Source organism: Musca autumnalis, unplaced genomic scaffold (genome assembly GCF_047663935.1).
Source record: "Musca autumnalis isolate F117 unplaced genomic scaffold, ASM4766393v1 scaffold_5, whole genome shotgun sequence".
NCBI lineage: Eukaryota > Metazoa > Arthropoda > Insecta > Diptera > Muscidae > Musca > Musca autumnalis.
The window spans coordinates 211,466,399-211,491,621 of record NW_027412088.1 but is presented as its reverse complement, the minus strand read 5'-3'; the positions used below and the strand labels follow the sequence as shown (position 1 = coordinate 211,491,621).

General features: G+C 32.3%; 1 protein-coding gene and 1 long non-coding RNA gene across 11 annotated transcripts in view; both read right to left on the bottom strand.

Moving 5' to 3' along the window:
• ckn (CRK like proto-oncogene, adaptor protein) overlaps nucleotides 1-25,223 on the bottom strand; it is a 94,169-nt gene that overhangs the window by 25,998 nt on the left and 42,948 nt on the right. The gene's annotated exons all lie outside the window — the stretch shown is intronic.
• Nucleotides 21,101-24,148, bottom strand: LOC141405663 (uncharacterized). The gene is made up of 2 exons (XR_012413248.1): nucleotides 24,112-24,148; nucleotides 21,101-24,076 (listed from the first exon to the last, which is right to left on the bottom strand). It is a non-coding gene; the product is annotated as an uncharacterized lncRNA (long non-coding RNA).

The following is a 25,223-nucleotide window of genomic DNA, read 5'->3' as shown; positions in this document are numbered from 1 at the left end:
TTAAACGTATTGAGATGCAACGATTGCGTTGGCTAAGTCATATCATAAGAATGAGCGATGATGAACCCGCTAAAAAGGCGTATAAATATGAGCCGCTTGGCGGTACACGCAGAATTAGCAGGACAAAGAATAGATAGCGCAAACAAGTAAATGAAGAGATGACAAGGCGCGGTATTCCAGAAAGAGAAGCAATAAACAGGGAGAAATGGAGATCTTTTCTTAGTTCGGCCTATAGAACAAATGTTCTGTAATGGGCCAGCTAAATAAGTAAGTATTGTTGTATAGGATATAAATAAATATATTAAGAAAAAAATTCGCCGCAAGATTGTAGTTAAAGTTGTCAAAGGCACTATACACCTAAAAGGCAATGTTTTCAAGGAATCTTAATTTCCAAAAAGATGAAATTTCACATCTGTCCCGTGTTTTGCTTACATCCTGATGTAAACTTTAAAAACGTCATATTTCTAGCCCTACTTTCACAATCTGATTGGCTTTTTCTGTAATTTGGGAAAAATGAGTCTTGTTGCATAGTAAATTGGTAAAAAGTAAGGAAAGGAACAAATACGAAAAATCTCACTATTTTTTACACGTAGAACCCTTTTTACTTCTATATTTCATTTACTTCTATATTTAATTTCATTAGCAATTACAATTTAAAAAAGTATTATTAAATAACTACCACGACTGATTTAATCATAGAAAATAAGTTATTTTCTTTACAATTCGTTAATCCGGACAATTTGATAATTCGGATACAGCCGAAACCTGTGGCGTACGGATTATCAAGATTATACTGTATATGGCAAAAACCAAAATTTCTTTACAATTCCATTTGAAAAAAAAAATTAAAATTTTTTGCGAGCACATCTACGATTTTTGGTATAGAGGTTAAGGAAAAAATTCTGCTTTCAAATCTGTTCGCGTTCACAAAATTGGCCGATGCGCGCAAATGTTATAGCGGTTTTTATTCTCTTATAAAGAAAAAAAATATTTTAAAATTTCTTATTTGTTGTATTGAGAAAATGTATGCATATATCAGTAACACCATTTGATATCCGCCCATAGATGCACCATAATTTCTAAAATTTGTTTTTATTTTCCCAGAAAATAAAAAAAAATAAAAAATCTGGGAGCAAATCTAAATTATACTACCTCAGAGTCCGCATAAACTCTAAAAAATAAATTAAAAATACGTATAGAATCTAGACAACGCACAGAGGGGAAATGTGTGTTAAAAGTTGATCAAAAGCCCTAGAAAGCTCATTTACAGTCGGATTGATGTAAAATTTTGCACAATGCATATCTTCTGTACAAGGATTAATCCTATAGAAATTAATGAAAATCGGTATTGGTTTAGTCAGATAAATAAGAGCCCCGGTTATAAGGCGGAACAAAATTTAGTGTGAGTAAACCTTGCAATTCCATAAAAAAATATTTCCAATTTTAGTTAAGTAAAATTAGATTTTTTCGGAATGGCGCAAATATGCGCAATTTTTTATGATTGAATCCGATATTTGAGACTTAAGCGCATAAAACATTAGAAGAAACTATGGTCGGGAAACGACGGGGAAATAGACTTTTTCACTATTGAAATTGTAGTAATCTTAAAAATTATCATAAAAATTTTTCATAAAGAGGATATGTATCACCATTATTAAAGAGCAAAGATGTAAAATCAATCTTAAAATTATAAATGCTTATCCTGTTCGGAGACTGTACAAAAACAATAAATCTTGAAAAATTTAAATTTTCGCGAAAATAATGTCATATTAATGTTTACCTAATTTCTTAGTTTTCGAAAAATTACTTTTTGTTTTCAGTATGGCTGAGTTCAATCGACTGCTGCATTGGATTTGTTAATCTTACAAAGTCGAGGATGGTTATAGCAAATGTAGAAAAGAGTCTGCTTGCCGTTTATCAACATTTTTTTCATAAAAAACGATTTTCATATTTTGAGTTTTGAGCAACTTTAGGCCTATGTTTCCCCTCTGTGCAACGCGTAAAAAATATGAAACCAAAATTATAAACATTGGCTTTATAAATTGCATATTATAGCAACAACAAAAGAGAAAAAAACTTATTGTTAAAATATTATTCCAAATATATTTTTTGGTTCGATTTGAAAAATTATAAAAAAATATTTGAAAAAATTTCTCTAACTATTTCGCTAAAATCCCATACAATAATTAATGTATTCTGCTAAAACTTTATCAAAAAATAAGGTTTACCATCGCGAAATCATAACTGCTAAAGTCGGTTGATGCGCATCCGATTTTTCGCCACAGCTAAACAATCTCTTTCAATAGCTATGCATATTTCGATGATTCACCCAGCGGATATTGTGTGCCGTCAATTGCATCTCACAACACCAAAAACCTTAAAGTGGGTAAAAGGCGCAATGTGCATACGATTTTGATGCGCATCCGTTATCATTAGCGCCCATCAAAAATACGTCAATATATGTACATCTATTTCAAATAGATTCTTTAAGAACCTCGGATGTGCCTCCACATTCTATTTTGGGTGAAATACCCATATTACTCGCGTATCTCTGTAATTTATGACACGCGTTTTCGCAAATATTATAATCGCGTATAAAGGATTCCATATATGTTAAAATTTTCAAATTTTTTCTGTAATCCTATTATGAGTTTGGAGTATTATCTTGTTGCGCGTCCGGATTATAAAAAAAAAACAAAAAACGCCGAAATTCCGGTTTCAAAATGTCAGCATCAATTTTAGGTGGATGTAGTGGATATATCGAAAAATCATGCACTAGAACCGTGTTGCCCATGGAGTATTCTATGATTCTGTCTTTGGCCATAGGTCTATAAAATGTAAGGTTAAGCCAGAAATCGGAAGGGAACATAAAAAACTTGTTGGCTTTAACCCATTCTTACCCATGTTTCTACATTGATGCTAACACAGCTTCCACGAATATTAATTTTAATGGTCGACATTATGGGAATCCCTCCTAAAACACTTAATTTTAAAGAATTTTGGTCAAATCAGAATTTTCGTATCTTTAGCTCTGTTCCAGAACTAAAAAGTTTTTACAATTTTTACCACTTTTACACATTTTGCGTTCCCGTACACAAAATTTATATGAAAATCGTTTACGACTTTTACAACTTTTACCACTTTATAAAGTACGGGAACAGGTCATTTATTAATAAAAACCAGTAAGGTGAATATATGCAGTTGCGAAAACAATAATAGCACCACCGTGAAAAATTTGTTTGCCACTACAAAAACAATCAAGATTGTTGTTGTTCCCACTAATGTTGTTGTTAGGTGCGTATCCTAAGGTGTCCTCTTTTATAAAAAAGTAACATTTATATTTACATTATTACAAATATTTGTTTTTTGGCAGCTTTAACCAAAAACTATAAAAAGAGGCGAAAAAAATAATAGCACCACTTATATTTTCTATAGAAAATATTTTAATTTTAGGACATTTTCTTGCATTTAAACACTTGTTTGACTTATTGAACATTAAATTCCTTTTTTTGACATTCCACCTTTAAAAAAATACGATGTTTTAAATTAAAATATGTCGTAAAAAGAAGCCCAAAATAATGAACAACACCTCTGTTGATAGCAAAGTTTTACAGATAAGTTGGCAGATTTGTTAGAAAATCTAAGAAAATGATTTATCACGCTGTTAACTGTAAAGAAAATGCGTAAAGTAGTGGAATTAATTGATCCCTCACATAACATCAGGTCAAAATTTCACCTGAAATGCAAAAAGGTACTATTACAAAGGTCCTAGTAGGCTATAAAAGGACCATATTCTGTCTGAAACAGTACAAAAAGTTCGCAAATATCTCAGAGAACATATTTCATCGAAATCAAAAATATATATAGCGTGTTTGGTGCAGCAAATACCTGGAATCGGGCGAAAATATATATGGGAGCTATATCGAAATCTGAACCGATTTCTATATAATTTGGCATACTAATTTCTAGATCGTATTCAGTTACACATCAGCAAAATCGGACCTATATACCTACAAATATACAGTATCGGCCAAAACTAAAGCACCCCTCAGTAAATTTTTTTGAAATGATAATTTTTTTATGAAAACTAAATTATAAATTTATATTTTATTTTTCTTTTTATTTATTTATATCTTTATAATTGGAAAATACAAACATAAGGAATTCAGAATTTAATAAACAAAAGTTAAAATTCAAAAAATATTTTAGGTCGCAAATATGAGCGGACAAAACTAAAGCACCCCCCCATTTTGAGGTACAACAAAAACTATTGAAATCAATATTTCGTTGCGTATCCTCTATTCTGAATGACACAATCACATCTTTTTGGTATAGAAGATACTAAATTATTAATTACTGCAGGCGAAATAATTGATTTTCGGAAAATTTAGCTTAAATCCTCAAAATACTGAAAATCGGAAGGTACCGTTATATGGAGGCTATACCCAAACGTGGACCCAGGTCCACGATTTTTGGGGGATATGTTTTGTGACCACTAAGAATCCTAAGTACCACATATGACCAAATTACAGCTAATTTAGTAGGAACATGTGGCTTAAATATCCGAAATACTGAAGATCGGAAGGTACCGCTATAAGGGGGCTATACCAAAACATTAGCCGATATTGTTCATATTCATCCAAAAATGATGCTACAGCATCCACTAGTCAAATACAATACGCTAACGTTTAAAAATTAGCAAAAGAACGAATTGCAGAAGAACGATAGACGCCGGCTTATTCAGTCGACGACCAGCAAAAAAAAAAACCTTTCAGACTGGCATTCGCCAAGACCCATTTGAACTGTTTTCCGATGATTCTATGTTTAATTTAAAGTATTCAGATGGTAAAAAGCTTGAATCAAATGGGCAACCGTTGAAACCTAAATATTGCAAAGACGCTGTAAAACATGGAGGCGGACGGTTTTTTGCTGGTCGTGAATAAGCCGGCGTCTACCGTTCTTTTGCAATTCGTTCTTTTGCTAATTTTTAAACCTAAGGGATTTAGTATTTGACCAGAGAATGCTGTAGCATCATTTTTGGATGAATATGAACAATATCGGCTAATGTTTTGGTATAGCCTCCATATAGCGGTACCTTCCGATCTTCGGTATTTCGGATATTTAAGCCACATTTTCCTACTAAATTAGCTGTAATTTGGTACTTAGGGTTCCTAGTGGTCACAAAACATATTCACCAAAAATCGTGGACCTGGGTTCACGTTTGGGTGTAGCCCCCATTTAACGGTAACTTCAGATTTTCAGTATTTCGAGGATTAAAGCTAAATTTTCCGAAACCCGATTATTTCGCCTGCAATAATTAATAATTTAGTATTCTTTATGCCTGAAAGATGTGATTGTGTCATCCAGAATAGAGGATAAGCAACGAAATATTGATTTCAATAGTTTTTGCTGTACCTCAAATGGGGGGTACTTTAGTTTTGTCCGCTTATATTTGCGACCTAAAATGTTTTTTGAATTTTAACTTTTGTTTATTAAATTCTGATCTCCTTATTTTTGTATTTTTTCAATTATAAAGATATAAATAAATAAAAGAAAAATAAAAAATAAATTTATAATTTAGTTTTCATAAAAAATTATCATTTCACAAAAATTTACTGAGTGGGTGCTTTAGTTTTGGCCGATACTGTATATGGGGGCTATATCGATATCTGAACCGATTTCGACATAATTTGGCATACTTATTTCTAGATCGCATTCAGTTACACATACCAAATTTCATCAGAATCAGACCTATATAGTGTGTCAAATCGGCCGAAAATGTATACTAGTATGGGAGCTACATACCCAGCAAACACAATGTCGAACGTCCGACACGTCTGCTCAAAGTCGGAAGTTTTTTCCGACACGTCTGACCGAATTCGGTCCGAACTCTGTCCGATTAGACTGACGAACTTTTTCCCCCTCTCTCTCTCTGTAGGGATTTTTCTTATTTTTTCTCTTGTGCTGCTTTGGCTATATTCATTGTAAATAAGCAGAGAGAAAAGAATTGTACATGTTGCGCTCGCACATGTTGGGCAAATTGTGTGTATTTCTTGATGTGCCGATGAAGTGCGAACGAAAAAATGAGTGCTCGGGTTTTAATTTCTGTGACGGAGAACAAATTTGTTTTATTTTTGTTATGCGTGTTGATGCATGATAGTGTTTAAAGATCATTCATAGTGAACCGTTGTATACACATTTGTTTATTTTTATAAAGTTAATGAAAGTAAATATTTTTTCGTCAAACTTCAACGCTATTTCGTGGAAAGTCATATGTTTTATAAATATTGCCAAAGTTAAGTTTCTTTATACTTTCATGTATATCAACTTTTGTATGTGAAGACATGTATTTTTTCATATATTAATAAAATGGTTTTACATATTTCACAGATCCTGTTGATAAATTTGTTGTTCCCACTGCTGGCGGGGACGTACGGATTGAAGAAAACCACTGGGTTTCGAATATCAATTCCGTTAGGTCAAATAAGTCCTCATAGAGAAGGTTAACCTTGCAAATATCTATAATATAAACAGGCTATAAGATGATATTAAAACCCTTCATATGTTTATAGTAGGTGACAAACATTTAAATTTAAGGATTTTAAGTTTTCATGAATTAACTGTGTACATTTTACACTTTTAAATAATAAAAACAAATTCTGTGCGAACGGCGGTAAATAAATCAGAAATTCATACAATAGTTCATCAGACTTCGGACCGTATTCGGTCCGAAAGTCGTCCAAAACTTCCAAATTTCATAAGATTTTTCTTCCGAATTCGGACCGATATCTGTCCGAACGTCGGTTAATAAATCAGAAATTCATACGACAGTTCATCAGAATTCGGACCGAATTCGGTCCGAAAGTCTGCAAAAACTTCCGATTTTCATCCGAATTTCGGTCAGAGAACACGTCAACCACGCCATATGACTTTCGGTCAGAGTTCGGACCGAATTCGCATCCGAACTCGGATGTTTTTTCCGACTTTCGGATCGAATTCGGTCCGAATTCGGATGTTTATTCCGATTTTGGTTTGCTGGGTAGCTACAAAAATACATAGACAGACGGACGGACATGCATAAATCGACTCAGAAAGTGATTATATTTATATCACCAAAAGATGATTTCGCCTCCTTTTGTATGTTACATACAAATGCACAAAGACGTAATACCCCTTACCACATTGTGGTAGGGTATAAATATGCGAAATCCGATGGAATTTTGGAATTTTATACAAAAAATTTTGACATAAAATTATTTTGAAAAGTACAGCGAAGATCTACACAAATGTTATTATTTAAATGTCATTCATGTTGTAAAACTTAAATTTAAACTTAACTTTGTTTTACAGTTCGTTCCGGCTAGGAACGCATAAAAATTTGAACATTAAAAAAAATGCAACACTGTCAGTTCGTTTTGAAAAACATTACACTCTGCAATAGAGGTAATAAATGAAGTTAAGCCATTGGGGGAATACTCCAGCTTAAGCAATCAAATGAGATTAAATCTTCAACAATAAACAAAACAAACATTTAAAATATTGCAAAATGTCATGTCTCAATATCGTAGCATACATTGTGTTAAATTTCAAGGATTATATTCCATTTCATTGTGTATGAACTTAGCGATTGAAAACGCCTGAAATGGTAACTATGTTGTTATGATATCGTAACAACAGAGATTTCCTCCATCTGTTGAGAAATGCTAACAATTGAGTTTTCCTATCTTTATGTTTTTATATCTTTGATTTATGTCTTTGCATGGGTAGCATAATGTTAAGTTACCATGTTGTGCCATAACATTATGTTGTACTTAACATAGTTCACGTGTTTATACGTAATTACTTTGCCCAAACTTAGTTTAAGTTCGAAGATGAGCTACATCGGTCCACTCCTTCCTGTACCTCCCCCACAAATGTTCGAAAATGTTCGGAAAGTTTGTGCGCACGATAACTCTTGAAGGAAGGTACCGATTTGGTCCATACTTTTTCTAGCGTAAACTTTCTACCAGAGTAATATGAGGTTCCAAAATGGTCTCAATAGGTCCACTCCTTCGGGTACCTCCCACACAAAATTACGGAAAAGTTCAGTTTAGGGCCATCTCTCGAATCGCTTTGATTTTTGTTTTAGCAACTTGTATTCACTGCCCTCCATACGACGGTACAAGTTTCATCAGGGGCACGTCCATACTTCCTGAGAAAATAGCATGAAAGTTGCAAAAAACCCCTATGACACCCTGTGAGGTGGTTGGAGCGCAAGATAACTCTCGAACGGATCTGCCGATTCGGTCCAAAATATGGCCTTAGTAATATTTTGTTCAAACATAGTTTAAGTTTGAAGATAAGCAATATCGGTCCACTCCTTCAGGTACCTCCCCCACAAAAGTTCAAAAATGTTCGGAAAAATTTTTCGTACGGTAACTCTTGAAGGGAGTGGCCGAATTGGTCTATACTTTACACATCCTAATATATCTACCAGATATAGATCAGGTTCATATATGGACTATGCTTGTCCACTCCATCCGGTACCTCCCACACAAAATTTTGGATAAGTTCACTTTAAGACCTAATATCGACTAACATTGATTTTTGTTGAAGCAACTTGCATTCGCTGCCTCAATTACGATATTAAATGTTTTTTAGGGGCAAGTCCATACTTCTTGAGCAAACAGCCCGAAGAGTGTAAAAACCCCCTATGACACCATACATATGTTGTGGCTGGAGATCCACTTAATTAAGGGTCAATGTCGATCCATTCCTTTTAGTATCTCCTCCGCAAAACTTTTGATCTTTAATCCTAATCAACATTTTTGTCGGTTCAAACGCCCAAATTTTTTAAAACCCCCTAAATACATACGCTGCGCTTTGCGGACATAACTCCCAAAATTCGTTGGGAGTTATGTCCGTGAAGAAAAGCGGACATAACACCCAAAAAAATCACGGACATAACTCCCAACCATTTTTTTCTTAATTTATAAATTATTTCTTTGCTTAATTTTGAAATTTATAGTTATACGTTCTTTTAAATTTTAGAGTAGAAATTAGAATGTAAGCGGAAATATACATTTGAGAAGGCCTAAGTGCCAACCAATACCAAAGTAGCCACAAAATCCTCCTGATTTAAAAAAATTATTTAAAAACGAAATTATGCCCGAAATTATGTAAGCAGCAATTAGGAGAAGTTTTTAATTGTAAAAATATTTGTTAAGAAAATCGCGCTATTTTTTCAGAAATATTTTCGTTTTTCAGAAAGTATTTGAAAATTTGTACAAACACTTTTTATCTTCTTAAATTGTGAACATATGTTTGTAAAAATCGCGCGATTTTTGTTTTCAAAAGTTTACAAAAACTTTTTATCTTCTTAAATTGTGAAAATATTTTTGTAAAAAATCGCGCGATTTTCTTCAAAAATATTTTCGCCTGCGGCGCTTTTCGTTTTTCAGAAATTATTTGAATATTTTTATAAAAACTTTTTATTTTCTTAAATTGTGAAAATATTTTTGTAAAAAATTGCGCGATTTTTCTTTTTTTTATTTTCTTAAATTGTGAAATATTATTAATAAATATTTTTGTATAGCCGATAGCCCTAGATGCTAGTGATATTTTTTATATAATTTTATTGTAATTTTTTTATAATAAATATTTGAAATAAATAAATAAATATTTTTGTAAAAAACCGCGCGATTTTTTTCAAAAATATTTCCGCCTGCGGCGCTTTTCGTTTTTCAGAAATTATTTGAATAATTTTATAAAAAACTTTTTATTTTCTTAAATTGTGAAAATATTTTTGTAAATAATCTCGCGATTTTTTTAAAAATATTTTCGCCTGGGGCACTTTTCGTTTTTCCGAAAGTATTTGAATATTTTTACAAAAACTTTTTATCTTAGATTGTGAAAATATTTTTGTAAAAAATCGCGCAATTTTTTTCAGAAAGTATTTGTGAATTTTAACAAAAACTTCTTATTTTTCGTTTAAAATAGGTTTGAAGGCAAACTTTGAATATAGTTCGATTTGAGGTGGCTACTACTTATTTTGTACTTAATCTTCTTAAAAATTTTAAATCAGTTATAATTTTTTTTATGAAATGAAAAATGCATATGAACTTAAAGTTAATTTTTAATTTTTTTCTTATACTTTTTTCTTCACTAAGACGATTCGAATACAAATTCGTTCGAACTACTACAAAATGTCTGTTTTTTGAAAAATATTTGAATTGTTTTTATTTTCAATTAAACAAACATTTCCTTAAACAACAGGAGTTTGGTAGTAACTCGAACGAATTTGAATTCGAATCGTCTTAGAGAAAAATGCCATTAAATTTTAAAAACGGACATAACTCCCATTGGGACTTATGTCCGCTAAGGGGGGTCGGACATAGCTCCCAAACAATTTGGGAGTTATGTCCGCAAGCCAAGGCGGACATAACTCCCAAAATCGTTTTGCGAGTTATGTCCGTTGGGAGTTATGTCACGGCACCGTATTTTCCATAGTGGATTCTCTAAATATACCAGAAATGGTTACTTGGAGTAATTTATCATGGCGCATACGTTCATCTGCGTCTTGGGAATGCTCGAAATGGATAGAGTGAATCATTCTGATCAGAACTATTAGAGAAAAAATTGCATTTACCCTACTGTATCTACTGTTTGGAACCAAAAATGTCCCGATACACCAAAGGTGTCATCTGGGAATGGGTAATTTTTCAGGAAAATTTTACAGCAGTCTGACATCTAAGGAGACTATCGTTAAAAATCCTTATTAGATGCCGAAAATGTTGCATAGGATTACATGTAAAATGTTTTCTGTCGTATCACACACAGTTGGCCATGTGCCCAATGTCCTATATATAGGACGGCTTCAAAAACCACTTTTTTCATTAAATATTTAAAAAACTATAATCACAGTGTTTTTTATTTCTCATTTTCTTCCAAAATAATATAAAAATACTTTTGAAATCATCTAGACCAAGCAATGGGAATATCTGGGTTAATTGCAGTCGAAACATATCACATATGCAAGAAATAATATTTGCATATGCAAAAAATATGTTCGTATACAAATATTTCAATAACATGTACAAATGTTTGTGTGTACAATTTTTCTGTTGAAACTTCTTTTCAGACAAAATGTATAATTTAACTGAAAATATACATTATGATTAGTTTCTTCTAATCCAAATAATATGGGAAATAATTTTAAAAATAAAGGATTCGAACATAGTTTCAATGTAATTTAAATTAAAGAATTTATTTTTAATTCTCTAATCGTCGAATGTCCAGCCCATCATAACCTTCGATCAAGGTACTTTTCAGCTGTCAATGCATTGGAAAATCCATTTCATCAGAACATCACCAACATCTACAATTTCTTCAGTTTTTTAAATCTCCATTATAAAATCTAGTTTTTTATATATTTCATACCTAATTTAAATCTACATAAATCCGATGGCCGTAGCCGCTAGTGCTTTTAGCTGTAAGTTTATTATTATTTTTAATTGTAATAAATATTTAAATAAATAAAATAAATAAAGCACCCCCTCCTTATATATTAAAAAAAAACACAAACTTAAGAAATTTTGAATTTAATAAAAAAAGTTAAAATTAAAAAAAAAAACATTTAAGTCGCCAATATAAGTGGACAAAACTAAAGCACCCCCAATAAGGAACAAAAAACTAGTGAAGTCAATATTTCCTTGCGTATCCTTTATTTTGGATGGCACACACATATCTTGTACGCATAGAGGCTATTAATTATTATTTATTTCTGACATTATCGCTTTCAATTCTACTTTTGCGGGTTCAAATAAATTTTCTTTGGTTTCGCAATATTTTCTCTATCAAGGGCTAAGACCAGGGGATTGGGCAGGCCAATGGAGAATTTCCGTCGAATTGTTTTGGAATCATTCCTTAACCATTTTCGATACATGTTTTGGCTTATCTTCCTGGAATGTCCATCGAAGTGGCATATCCTTTTCATCATAAGGCAACATCACGCCTTTTAATACGTTACGATACTTGAAACGATCCATAATTCCATTAATTTTATGAATTGGTACAATCCCTTGACCCGAGAGAAAAAATCCAGACCATCGTGTTCCGCCTTTGCAATATTTAGGATTTAACCGGGCCATTTGGCCCACGCCTTATGCCATCTAAATCCTTTAAATTAAACTTAGATTCATCAGAAAACAGCACTGTCCCCAATTTTTGGACACTCCAGTTCAAATGGGTCTTGCCAAATTCCAGTCTGGCTTTTTCATTTTTTGTCGATTTGAAAGGTTTTTTGCTGGTCGTCGACTGAATAAGCCGGCCTCTACCGCTCTTCTGTGAATCGTTCTTTTTTGCTAATTTTTAAATCCAAGCAATTTTGTATTTGACCAGAAGATGCTGTAATATCATTTTTGAAAGAATATTAACAACATCGGCTAATGTTTTGGTATAACCCCTTATAGCGGTACCTCCCGACTTTTAGTATTTTGAGGATTTAAGCTGCATTTTCCGAAAATTAATTATTTCACCTGAAGGATTTAAGCTGCATTTTCCGAAAATTAATTATTTCACCTGAATAAATTAATAATTTAATATCCTCTATGTGCGTGTGTCACCCAGAATACGCAACAAGATATTAATTTCACTAGTTTTGTTCATGGTGCATATTATCCCCGCTCCTCTTTAATATATACTCCCAAAAAATATTTCAAGAGTCAGTTGAAGGAGAACGGATCGGGATAAGAGTTCAGGGTAAAATTATAAATAACATACGTTACGCTGATGATACCATAATTATTGCTAGCAGTATAACTGGACTACAACAGCTCCTAGACAAGCTCACTCTCGTAAGCGAAAAATATGGCATCAAAATAAATATAAAAAAGACAAAATACATGGTTGTAAGTCGAAAAGATGTAAGTTCTGAAACGCCACTAATTATTAAGAACGAAAATATCGAACGTGTAAAATCTTTTATATACCTTGGCGTTTTAATTAACGATCAATGGAACATATCAAACTAAATTAAGCGTCGAGTGGAGATGGCCAGAAACGCCTTTTTTAAATACAAAAACACACTTACCAACCACGAAATAAGTCTCGCAACCAAGATTAGATTTGTAAAATGCTATATTTGGTCTATATTACTATATGCTGTAGAAATTTGGACCATCAAAAGTGCAGATCAAAAAAAATTGAAGCTTTTGAAATATGGGTCTATCGAAGAATTCTAAAGGTGCCCTATACATCGCCCACTTCAAACCAAGAAATTCTAAGACGAATGCATCTCGACAGACAACTCTTCCACGCTGTCAAATCAAGAAAAACCGCATACCTTGGACACTTGATGAGGAATGATAAATACAAGTTTATGCAATGTATTATTAAATGTACCATAGAAGGACAACGACCAAGAGGCAGAAGAGAGATATACTGGCTAAGTAACATCCAAGAGTCGACAGGATACAGATGTGAAACAAATCTGCTACATGCTGCTAAAAACCGAGAGCTGTCAATAATTTCATAATATAAAATATTAAAACATATTCAAATGTAATACTATAACATTGTATGGTCGCTTAATATCCGAAAAACGGATCCGCAAATAAAGAAGAAGTTTTGTTCATTAAATTGGGGGATGCTTTAGTTTTGTCCACTTATATTTGCGACTTAAAATGGTTTTTTTGATTTTAATTAAAGATATTATAATCTACATTGACTACTCCAAATTTGCGTAAATTTTTATGCAGATATGAGACAAATGTCTGGTGTAGAAATATTTCATATATCGTCTGGATCTCAAGAAGAGGTCGAAAATCCAATTTTAATGAAAACCGCGTTTTTGTTACAGAATTAAGGTACAAGTGCAAACACGTCGTACAAGGCAAAGAAAATGGCATTAAGTTGCGTTTTTCTAAATATTTTACCCTTGCCGAAAAAAACGTAAGTCCAGAAAATGTAGAAATTTGAGACGAAACGGCCGTAAGTCCACAGGGAAATTTATATTTTGAAAGAAAACTGCGTCATGCCTGATTAGGGTACATTGCAAGGAAGCAGTCTACAACTTTGGATGAGATTCATATGATATTTGACAGAGCCAATGAAAATACTTTGCATAAAAATCTGATAATTTATATTTTACAACGAAAATTTGCAGTCAAAAGTTTTTTTCCCTCTATAAATATGTGCATTGATTACACAGTGCTACAGTGAAAATTTGCAGGGGTTCTAATGCATAAATTCGGTTTTGTGGGAGTCCACAGAAGACGAAAATACCTTTGGTTTCTTTGGGTCACTTCGGTTTTTCATTTTATAACCGTAAATGTAGTGAAAAATGGGCTTTCTTGAATTTTCAACTTTAAACGGACATTACTTCTTTCTTCCACAACCGATTTGCACACACTGTTTTTCATTATAAAGGGGAGAGTAATGCCTTTCGAACAAGCCATAGATTTTTAGAATTGGTTAGCAAATGGCTAATTAATAGTGGTTTAAGTGTGACAAAAACGTATTAAAAAACAGTAAAATGTTTTTCCTTGTGCTCCAGGCTGCGTAAATGACACCTAACAGTACAATTATTTACAGTTAGCATGTAGGAAATTTAGTTGGCTTTCCAAAATGGGAAAAACCAACAAAATCCGTTGAAAAATGAATGCGTTATGACATTTTTTGTGTTTCAACTTTTTGGTTTTTTTCATATTTTCCTTTATAAAACATTGATATCTTGTGCGTAATTGTTAAGCAGGATAATCACAATTAGAATCATACATGCTAAGAAACCCATCTTTTATAAAGGAAAATATGAAAAAAACCAAAAAGTTGAAACACAAAAAATGCCATAACGCATTCATTTTTCTACCGATTTCGTTGGTTTTTCCCATTTTGGAAAGCCAACTAAATTTCCTACTTGCTAACAGTAAATAATTGTACCGTTAGGTGTCGTTTACGCAGCCTAGAGCACAAGGAAAAACGTTTTACTGTTTTTTAATGCGTTTTTGTCACACTTAAACCACTATTACTTAGCCATTTGTTAACCGATTTTGAAAATCTATGGCTTGTTCGAAAGGCATTACTCTCCCCTTTATAATGAAAAATAGTGTGTGCAAATCGGTTGTGGAAAAAAGAAGAAATGTCCGTTTAAATTTGAAAATCCAAGAAAGCCCATTTTTCACTACAATTACCGTTATAAAATGAAAAACCGAAGTGACCCAAAGAAATCAAAGGTATTTTCGTCTTCTGTGGACTGCCACAAAACCGAATTTATGCATCAGAAATCCTGCAAAAAAATTTTGTCCACTTTTGTATCACAGTGTTATTAAAGACGGACTTCCGGACTCCTCATTAATACCAATTGTGATGATGCATGTGTCCAAAAACCACGTACATATATATATATTGGAAGATTTGTAAAAAAAATCCCAATATTTTATAGTTATTTTGCAGTATGTCCCAATTTACATTGGGCGAGTTTACTTGCGGCAATTGTCATTTTGTAGGAGAGAGAGGTGTGGCATATGGTAACCCTTTGCCTCTCAGCACCCTCTCTCACCTACAAACTGACAATTGCCGCAAGTAAACTCGCCTAATGTAAATTGGGACTAAATCTTACTTAACATTATAAACAAAATCAAGTATTCTACAGTGCCGCTCACTTGAATAGAATCCCCTACCAAATTTTTTTTCAACCTCCAATTTTTTCTATTTATACAAGATATGAATTGTTGAGGTTTTTTATATTTAGTTTCATGTGTTTGGAGTAAACCTAGCCATTCACTTGTATTCAAATCCGATTTATATAAGAATTATACAACGGGAAAGATTCCTTCTATATCAAGTGTAATGCCTAACAAGGCTTGCCTTATTCCTTCAACAAATTAATTTTTGTAAGCGTATAAGCCATTCCAATACATTCTTGGTAATGTTTACCACCGTAGAATATGGCGGCCCCTTCAGAATATCCGAATTTCTTCTCAAAAATTTAGGTTTTGATGGCTCGAAGTGTACAAAAGTTAAAAAAAAAATGCTCCTCACTGCTGCAACAACACTTCATATCTTGTATTATGTAATTGAAAAAATGGAGGTTAAAAAAATCTGTCAAACTGCTGATTTGACATTTATTTGACAATTAAGGCAAAAGAAAAGGAGAAAACAATGCGCACTATCAAAGAAAAATAAAAATAAATAAAATAAATATAAATAATGCAAAATTTAAACCAGTGAAAAAAAATAAAAAAATAGTGACATTTATTTTGTTTTATTTTTCCGTTCCTTTAATTTTGTGCAAAACTTGTTACGTGTGAGCAATTTTGACAGTTCTCTCTTATGCTACTTTTACACATGGTCATACGTCAAACTGACCTGAGTACGCCTAGGCTAAAAACTGTCGAACTTTTCAAAAAAATGTCAAATGACACCTGGCGACACTGCGTGTTGCTTAGGCCAGACGGTTTTCGAGTGACCCTCGCACAAGGAAGAGGTTATTTCCCAAACGGAATGGAATTTGATCAAATTACAGGTATTGGAGCGGAATAAAAACACGATAAAATATTTAATACAGAAAGCAGAAGAATGCTTTTTGTTTCCCTTGAAAAATTCTAAAGATTGACTTACGACCTTTTCCTGCGATATACATATTGAAATGCACAATGCCAGCCGATTCAACACAAATACTATCAACGACGAAACTTCTTGTATGTATTGTTGTTGGAGAATGTTGCTTAGGGGTAGTTTACACTTTATGTAAATGTCATATGACATGAAATTTTACATCGTTATATATTCGCTAATATGCGTAATATTGGAGATTTTGTTTACGCCATTTACTCTGTGCGTCCACACCAGCAAAAATGTAAAAAAAAAACTACATCTCCATGGAATATAAATATATATAAATACATATATAAATATGGAATGTTTTTATTTCGTGTTATAGATAGATAGTGTAAACTACCTCTTAGTATTTGTAAAGAGAGTATCACATACGCTGAATAGACCCCACTGGCGTAAAGCTACAACGTAAATGCATAAGGCTAACAACACAGTTAGGCTATAACCATCACCTTCTTTAACAATGATTATAGTTGGCTACCGACAGACTAATGTCGTATTTATTAGGGGAGAGATGCAGACGTTTGGAAACGCCAAAAAAGGCTATACAATACAACAACTGAAAAACGCACTCCAAGCCAAGTTGTTCAGATGTCATGAAATGTTCAAATCGAAAATGGAATAACCAGTGTCGAAGACATCTAAATGCTATCTGCTTATATGGAATGTCTCTCAAATAGATGTATGTATGTATATTAGACTGGTTTTAACACAAAGGGAAAATCGATGTCGGATTTTGTTATGCCGCACCCCCTAAAGTGTTTAGTTTTGTTAGAGTTTAAGATTGTCAAAAATGCAGCACAATCGGAATATGTTAACACGTGCCACTGGGGCAAGTTTCCGCATAAAAAATGCCGACACCGATTTTTTAAAACCATCCTAATGTAAATGTATGGTGTATCTACCCAGCAAACCAAATGTCGCATATTCGACACGTCTGAACAATTTCGGAAGCAACATCGTTTAGATTTCGTTTCGATTTCTATACTATTTTACGTAGAGGTTTTCGTTCAAATTTCGTTTCGAATTCGGAACGAAATGTCGGGAATAAATGTCCTTCGAATATACCAATGTTTTTCTTCCGAAATGTCGGAACCAAATTTCTCTTCAAACTAGTGTTAATAGACTCAACCATGGTACAAATACACAGGTAGCCGCATCGGCAATTGTTGGTAACATAAGTTGTCAAAATTTGACATCAATTCAATGCAGTTGACACATTATGTTACCATCAGCTGACATGATAATGCTACCTGTATTATTGTACCATGGACTCAACATATTCGTACAAAGTTTACATTGTTCTACTATAACTACAAAATGATAGCAACAGAGAGAATCATAGCGGTATTAAAAAATCGTGGTAAAGTGGTATTTGTTGATCTTGTACATATTGTTAATATTGTAGATATACAACTGTTTACAATAACGCAACAGCAAAGTACATGACAGTTTTATTTATCACAGGGTTGTTAATTTACTCCATCAAAACCATTGTACAATTTTTTTGTGAATAAATAAGAACGATTGTCAAATTGTGTTGGATCTAACGAAGAACACCAATTTTTTCGGCCAGGTATTCATGCAATATCAAATATTAGTTGTTGGAGAAAATATCGAAGGATGCCTCTATCTCACGTTATATAACATGGCGATGTTGCATTATCCGTTCACGCACGACTTAATTCGTTTCTGGAACAACGGCCGTTTTGGGCGACCCTTCGTTTTTAAGCGAGTATCGGCCACGTTTGAATTCATTTTTCGCTTCTGTTCGAATTTTCGCTTTTGTTGTTCCAACAATTTATTTGCTTTGTTCAAGCTTTGTAATTGCAAATCCAAATAAAAAAAACATATTTTGTTCCAAACATACAAAACAAAAACAACTTGCGAAATTCGGCAATATTGTAAAAATCATTAACAATACCGATGGTAGGAACTATTATACAGGGATGTCACAGAAACCAATTCAGTAGTGCGATTCTGTAACTCTCTACCGATGGAATTAACGACAAATGTCGATAGTTAACGATATTTGTCGGTAAGTGCTATTCTGTATACAAATTTTACCGATTTTTACGTCGGCGAAAAAAAGGAGTCGTTAAGTCTACCGATATAAAAGAATTTTCATATTTTAAACAAAAAAATCAATGAAAATCAATTTTTTAAAAAATGATTTCGGAATATATTTCATGGCAAATAAAAAGATAAGCTAAGATACATTTCTTTACACATAAAAAAGAAAAAAATCACCATGATCGTCATATTCCCTGATAATACGTAATTCTGATAAGATCTAAATAATCCTGTTCAAAATATACATATTAAATGTTAGGATTTTAAATCTTCCGTTTCCAACAATTCAACCAATTTGTCGAATATTACACCATGTTTACATTAGAACTTGCCGGCTTATGAGAATTTATACGTATGTATATCCAATGGGCTTGACAATTAAAATCCACCGGAATAAATAAAAAATAAAATAAATATAGTTATATGTATGTAAACGTAGTTTTAACTACGATTTGTAATATTTAATAAACCCACCCAAATGTCAATTCCATTGCTTATATTTCAAATAAATCTTCATAGAGAAGGTTAACCCTGCAAGAGGCTATAATAAAAACATGTCCTAAAATTTAATTTTTCTACATGTAATTTGAAACATACTTATTTTATATACAATAGTTATTTAAATAATTTCATTAGAAATTTGAATTATGTTAACTTTGAATGAGCATTATTTCGTTTAAGGTGTGATTTTTCCTATTTCTCTTAAGAAAAGAAACGTTTAAAAATTAGAATAATTTATATACTTCGTATACGCTTTTCATTTTGAAATGACGTGCATCTTCTTTTAAATTCCGTCATTCTACCGATATTCGCCGCTAAAATTTTTGTATCGATAACATTGAGTTACAGAATAGCACTTTCGGTAATTCAACCGAAAATTTTCGTTAATTATCAATATCGGTTCGGTAGAAAAAAAAGTTACAGAATCCCACTACAGATCGAAAGTGGAATTGATTCCGTATTTAGCTTCTTCAGAAACCGAAAAACGAAACATTTTTTTTCGAAATGAAACCACTTTTGGTTTCTCAAGTGGAATTGTAATTTTTTGAAAACATGTGCCTTTAAAACTTAAAAATAATAAAAAATATTGTTTTATAACAAAATCACATTTAATTTCATATTTTTTTATTTTATTTAAAAAAATCGCACATTTTCATTATTTCTCAATCAACGAAACCCATTATTAACTAAGTATTGCCACATAATTTTTTAGTGAAAACATTTGTAAAAACAAAACAATCTGGCATTACGAATGATAAATTAAAGCAAAAATAAAACAAAAAAGAAAGAACTCAAACAAGGTATTTTTCAATGTTATGTTGATTTTTGCGCCTCAATTACAGAAACAATAGAAAAATTGGAAATCCAATAAAAATTAACTTTCTTTTCCCACAAAAAAAGGTTTCTTTAAACACAATATTTTCGCAATTCCCACTTCATACGTTTCTGTTTTGTTTCTTCTGATTTCTTTAATGTTGCCATATTTATACTAAATAATAAGATTTTTGGAATTCACCAAATCGATCGAAATCTAAAGAAGCTAAAACAAAAACGATCGAAATGATATTACGGAATTGAAACCATTCCGATCGGAACCTGTGACATGCCTGATAATCTACAATTTTTACAAACACTATTGTTAGCCCAGAAAACCTGTTATTGAAACTTTGATTTGGTTATATATAATTCTCATCTACTTCCACATAACTTTGGTATAAATGTCACGTACGATAATTGAGAACGCAGCACATGATCAAGTTTTGACCCTTTAGCTGACAATAAAGACAAACAGAACTACTCCATTGTGCTCATCAAAGCACCCACCACAATATAAGGAATAAAAAACCATAACAGATATGAAAAGAAAACACAAATTAGTTTCCTCTCAAAAACACTTCTCAGATTGTGCCGGTATAACTCAATCATCAAAACCCAAAGAAGAATGAGAAAGTAGAAACGAATAAAAAAAGAATCTCATCGTGTGCATACAGAAAAACAAAGATAAAATCATTCTGTCATACAAACAAACCCACAAATTTTTTTTCACTACGCATCGAATACCGAGAGAAAAGAATAATATTTTCGATGAAAAGAGAATGATATTGTCCAGTTGACAAAAACGATTGTTGGACTCACAATACTAAATCCGGAATCTAACAATACCTTTACAATACATATTTTGTTTGCTCTTCGAATATTGTTGGATCAAACATATTTTTTTTTTTTTGTTCTCTGGGTACAGTTTTTTATAGTGCTATAGGATGATCCTTTATCGACATACAAAGATTTAATTTGATAGATACACTATTTGCGTGATTATCCACGTTAAAGAATATGTATACTAGGATCATACATTTGTTGTATTTTTACAAACACCGAAAATACACCATAGCATTGTAAAAAAGCTCCCTCATCGAGTTTTTCGTTGCAGTTATTTCTTTTATTTTATCATTACGGCAAAAAGTCGTTTTTCAAAAAAGCTATTTTTATTGAATTTGAATATAATCTATATTATCCAACCTTTCCACACAAGTCTATGTTATACTTTGTAACAAAACACGTTTATTTTAACTTAAATCTAATATATTGTCACCATAAATGCCCAAAGACATATAAAAAAACACAATTTTACAGGAGGGCGAGCATTTTGGCTATTATCAATCACGTACGAATGGGAGTAGGTAATGAAATCAAAACCGAAAAAATGATTGGTTCTGGGCTTCTTCATTATAACAATATCTGAAATAACATTTCATAAATAGGGTCGGTATTTTAAAACGTAGACCTTTGATTTTTAATTTTGCAACAGCTTTAGCTGATTCTGATCTTTTGGAGCTACATCTTTAGGCATTTATGGTGACGATATATAAAGTTCACCTTATTTTATATCAATCGTGACAGAGTGTTGGAATAAAAACATACTCCTCCGAAACGACTTGCCCGAATTTGATGAGATTTTGTATGTAGAGTTTGTAGATCTGAGGTTTGTCACTAAACTTTATAATTGGAGATTAATTAATTAATTGAAATCTTTAAAATTGCAGATAAGATATCTGGATTTAGAAGCGGGACTGTAAAAATGCCAGAACATTGATTTCAATACTTGAAATGACTCATGTATCATATTTTTGAATACAGTAAAATATCTATGATTCAAACTACCACTTAAAAGTATTTTTTATAAATTTTTCCAAATTTACAATATGAATAAATTATGAATTTTGAATTATAAAGATTTCCTATCTAAAATCTACAAATACCATTGTACGAGAGTTATGACGAAACGTGGATTTATATTGTGAAGTTTTAAGAAGAATGTATAATTATGATCAATTTAGTGCATACTTAAGAAAATTCTACTGAAAAATTAAATAATTAACATCTGGAAGTATGAATACTTGCATTTTTAGGTAGAATTTGCGTACTGCAAAAGGCTCGGCGAGAGCCAAAGATAGTTTATCGGAAGAACACAAACGATCCATCAAGTACACTTTATGGGGTCGCAAATGATTATTTCGATGAGTTACAAACGGAATTACATAGTTAATATACCCACCATATTATGGTGGAGAGTATACAAACGGGAGGTCATATACGTTTATTTTTGGTTTTTTGCTTTTAACATGTCTCTGTTATACAGCAACACACCTACAAATTTAGGGTAAACTTAAAATCGGTTATCTTTTAAACACAATTTATATCGGAAACATTGTTTAGAATACACGTTGGAATAATGGTTTTCAGATACCACATATTTTTGGTGATATTTTACCAGAAGGCCTACAGGTTATCTGATAGAACATCACTAGTCTTCTCATCTTGTATTGTATAAGAAGTCATTGCTAACTTCTATGAAAGTTAATACTGGACTTCTATGGAAGACCTTGTGGTATTTTAAGGAAAATCCTAATGATCTTCAATGAGATGACTAACTAGTAGTTTATATAAGATATGTATTATATTGATATCATATTAGGGGACCTACTCGACTTCTTGCTGAATTTTTGTGAGAAAAGCTATGATCTTCTATAATGTATAAAATATACCCTATAAGGAGATGTTTTACGAGAAGGCCCTTTTGAAGACCATTGACGAACCAGGGGCACTCTATGAAGAAATCTGCTGTTTATATAAAAGAAAAGCAAATGGTATTCTGAAAGAAATTTTACTTGATCTTTTGCTATTCAATGAAAAAAACCTATTCTATGAGAAATTCTGTATGTGCGTGAAAATAAATACGTATTTATTTTCACGCACATAAATTCTGTTGTTCTTAAATGAGAAGAGCCACTGATCTTCTATAAAGACAATTTTATTTCCTTAGATCAGATTACATTTTGATGAAATGTAAAGTCCATGTCAGGCGTGTGGTGGGGATAAATAGTTGGAATTTGTGGTGAAGAAAGATAAGACCTATTAGCGTTCTTTCCACAATATTTTTAAGACCTATAATTTATAAAAAAAAAGTTATAATTGAAATGACCGCATCAAATAATGTTAACGAATCCGCATTAAATTACATATTGACAATGCTCTTTTTAACCTACTCCATAAAAAGGAGGATATATTAATTTCTGTGTCGATTTAACCATTTCCGATTGCCTCACAACAAAAATTTCTCTTAAGGGCATGCCGCTCGAACTATTCGATGATTTTTTAATAAATATATCCCTCCCAAATCTAAAACAATAAATAATCTTTTTGATGAAATTACATCTTCTTATATTGAAACGACACCATATGTGGAGTGTTATGTGCTATGGGCATGCCGGACAGGTACCGATGAATCCTGGTGTACGTGTGTGATTGACTAGTGTCCGGCATTCCTTCAATCAATTTTTCAGAAAATATATATTTTCCTCTAAAAACTCGATTTTGAGTTAAAGTTTTCCAATTTTGTATGATGGTCGGATGACATTTAGCAGTTGACCTGGACCATAACTTACAATTTTGTATTACGATCGGGTAATAGGGTAATAGTCGGCCATTTTTATAATCAAACTCAAATAAGTAATACAGTTGAACCTCGATTATCCGTGAATCGATTATCCGGGAACCTCCATTATCCGGGATAGAAAAGAAATGTTGGTCTTTTTTCCATTTCCTCTATTTTTCGTTGTAAAATTCATTATTCGGGAGTAAAAGCATACTTTCCAATAAATTTGATTAAGCAAACAAAAGATATCTGGAAGTTTTCCCGTTTTACACAATTTGTGTATTTATGGTATCACAAAAATCTAGGGACAAAGCCAATTCGATAAATTTGATGATGACGATGTTATGCATCCTTTTAAAATTTGGTGGATTACCTTAACAAATATTATAAAAATTGCAGAGTTTACTATTATTGTACAATATACAATTTCATTTTAACTTAAAAATATGATCAAAAACTGCATAAAAACATTGCCTTTATTATCCGGGAAAATCGATTATCCGTAATACCTCTGGTCCCAACCATCACGGATAATCGAGGTCCGACTGTAATTACATTACACAAAATATGAAAATGAACTTATGGAAGCTTTAACACTACTGTCAATCTTTTTTGTGTAAAATTTCATTGAGATATGATGATTTATTATGCCGGAATTTAGACTTTATTTTTATTTATTTATTTTATTTATTTTCGACAGGGAGAAAAAAGATGCAGCGAACAAATAACATGTTTGGGTTTTGGTTCAAACATTTTATTTGCTTGCACCTAAACATATTATTTGTTTGCTGAATTTATTTTTCTGTGTGAACTGTGTTTTCTTAAAGAAAAAAAAGAAGACTACTTTGTATGGTCCGATTTTATACGAAAACTAAAGTTTTTTCTTCAGATTTTCATTTATTCTAGTAACGAACAGTCCAGAGAATTGTCAAATGTATTCCAGTTTTTATATTGATGTAAATTTCGACGGTGTCAAATACCTGAGAATGTGCATTCGGGTCTTGTTAAATGAGTTAGTCGGCCTTTTGGCCCACTATTGTAATAAGGATGTAATTACTGACCCAGCCAAGAGAGTTTGAATAGAATCAGGATTCTCATATAAGACAGGTTCATATCATTGAGTTAAAAGTGGAATCAGAATTTGCACTCTGACATCAAGGAAGGATCCGCCTTTCGTGTTCTGACGTATTTTCGACATAGTTTAAAGAAACCATGTATCGTTTGAATGAGGAGGTGTCTGCGTCCCTTCATTGCTGTACCACCCAAAATATTTAATTTTTAATAATTTTCTCGTTGAAGTTGAGCATTCATCATCAGCATTGATCAGGAAAGCCGAATATTCGAATCCAAACAACCACCAAATTATGTGACCTGGTTAGACAGCTCATCAGAAATATCGGCTGTGGAGTGTCTTCCCTGTCAATGAACTTTAATTTCTCAATCTGTATGTTTTCCATGACAAACGCTTTTTAGCGCAGCCTTTGGAAGTTATGAGTTTGGATATATGTATATGTTTTTTACATTTATGTTGTAACTTTGGGTCTTTGGTTATACAAAATATATGCACAAAGAGACAATATACATGTAAAAAACGCATGGTTTAATGTAGCAATTAGGAGGA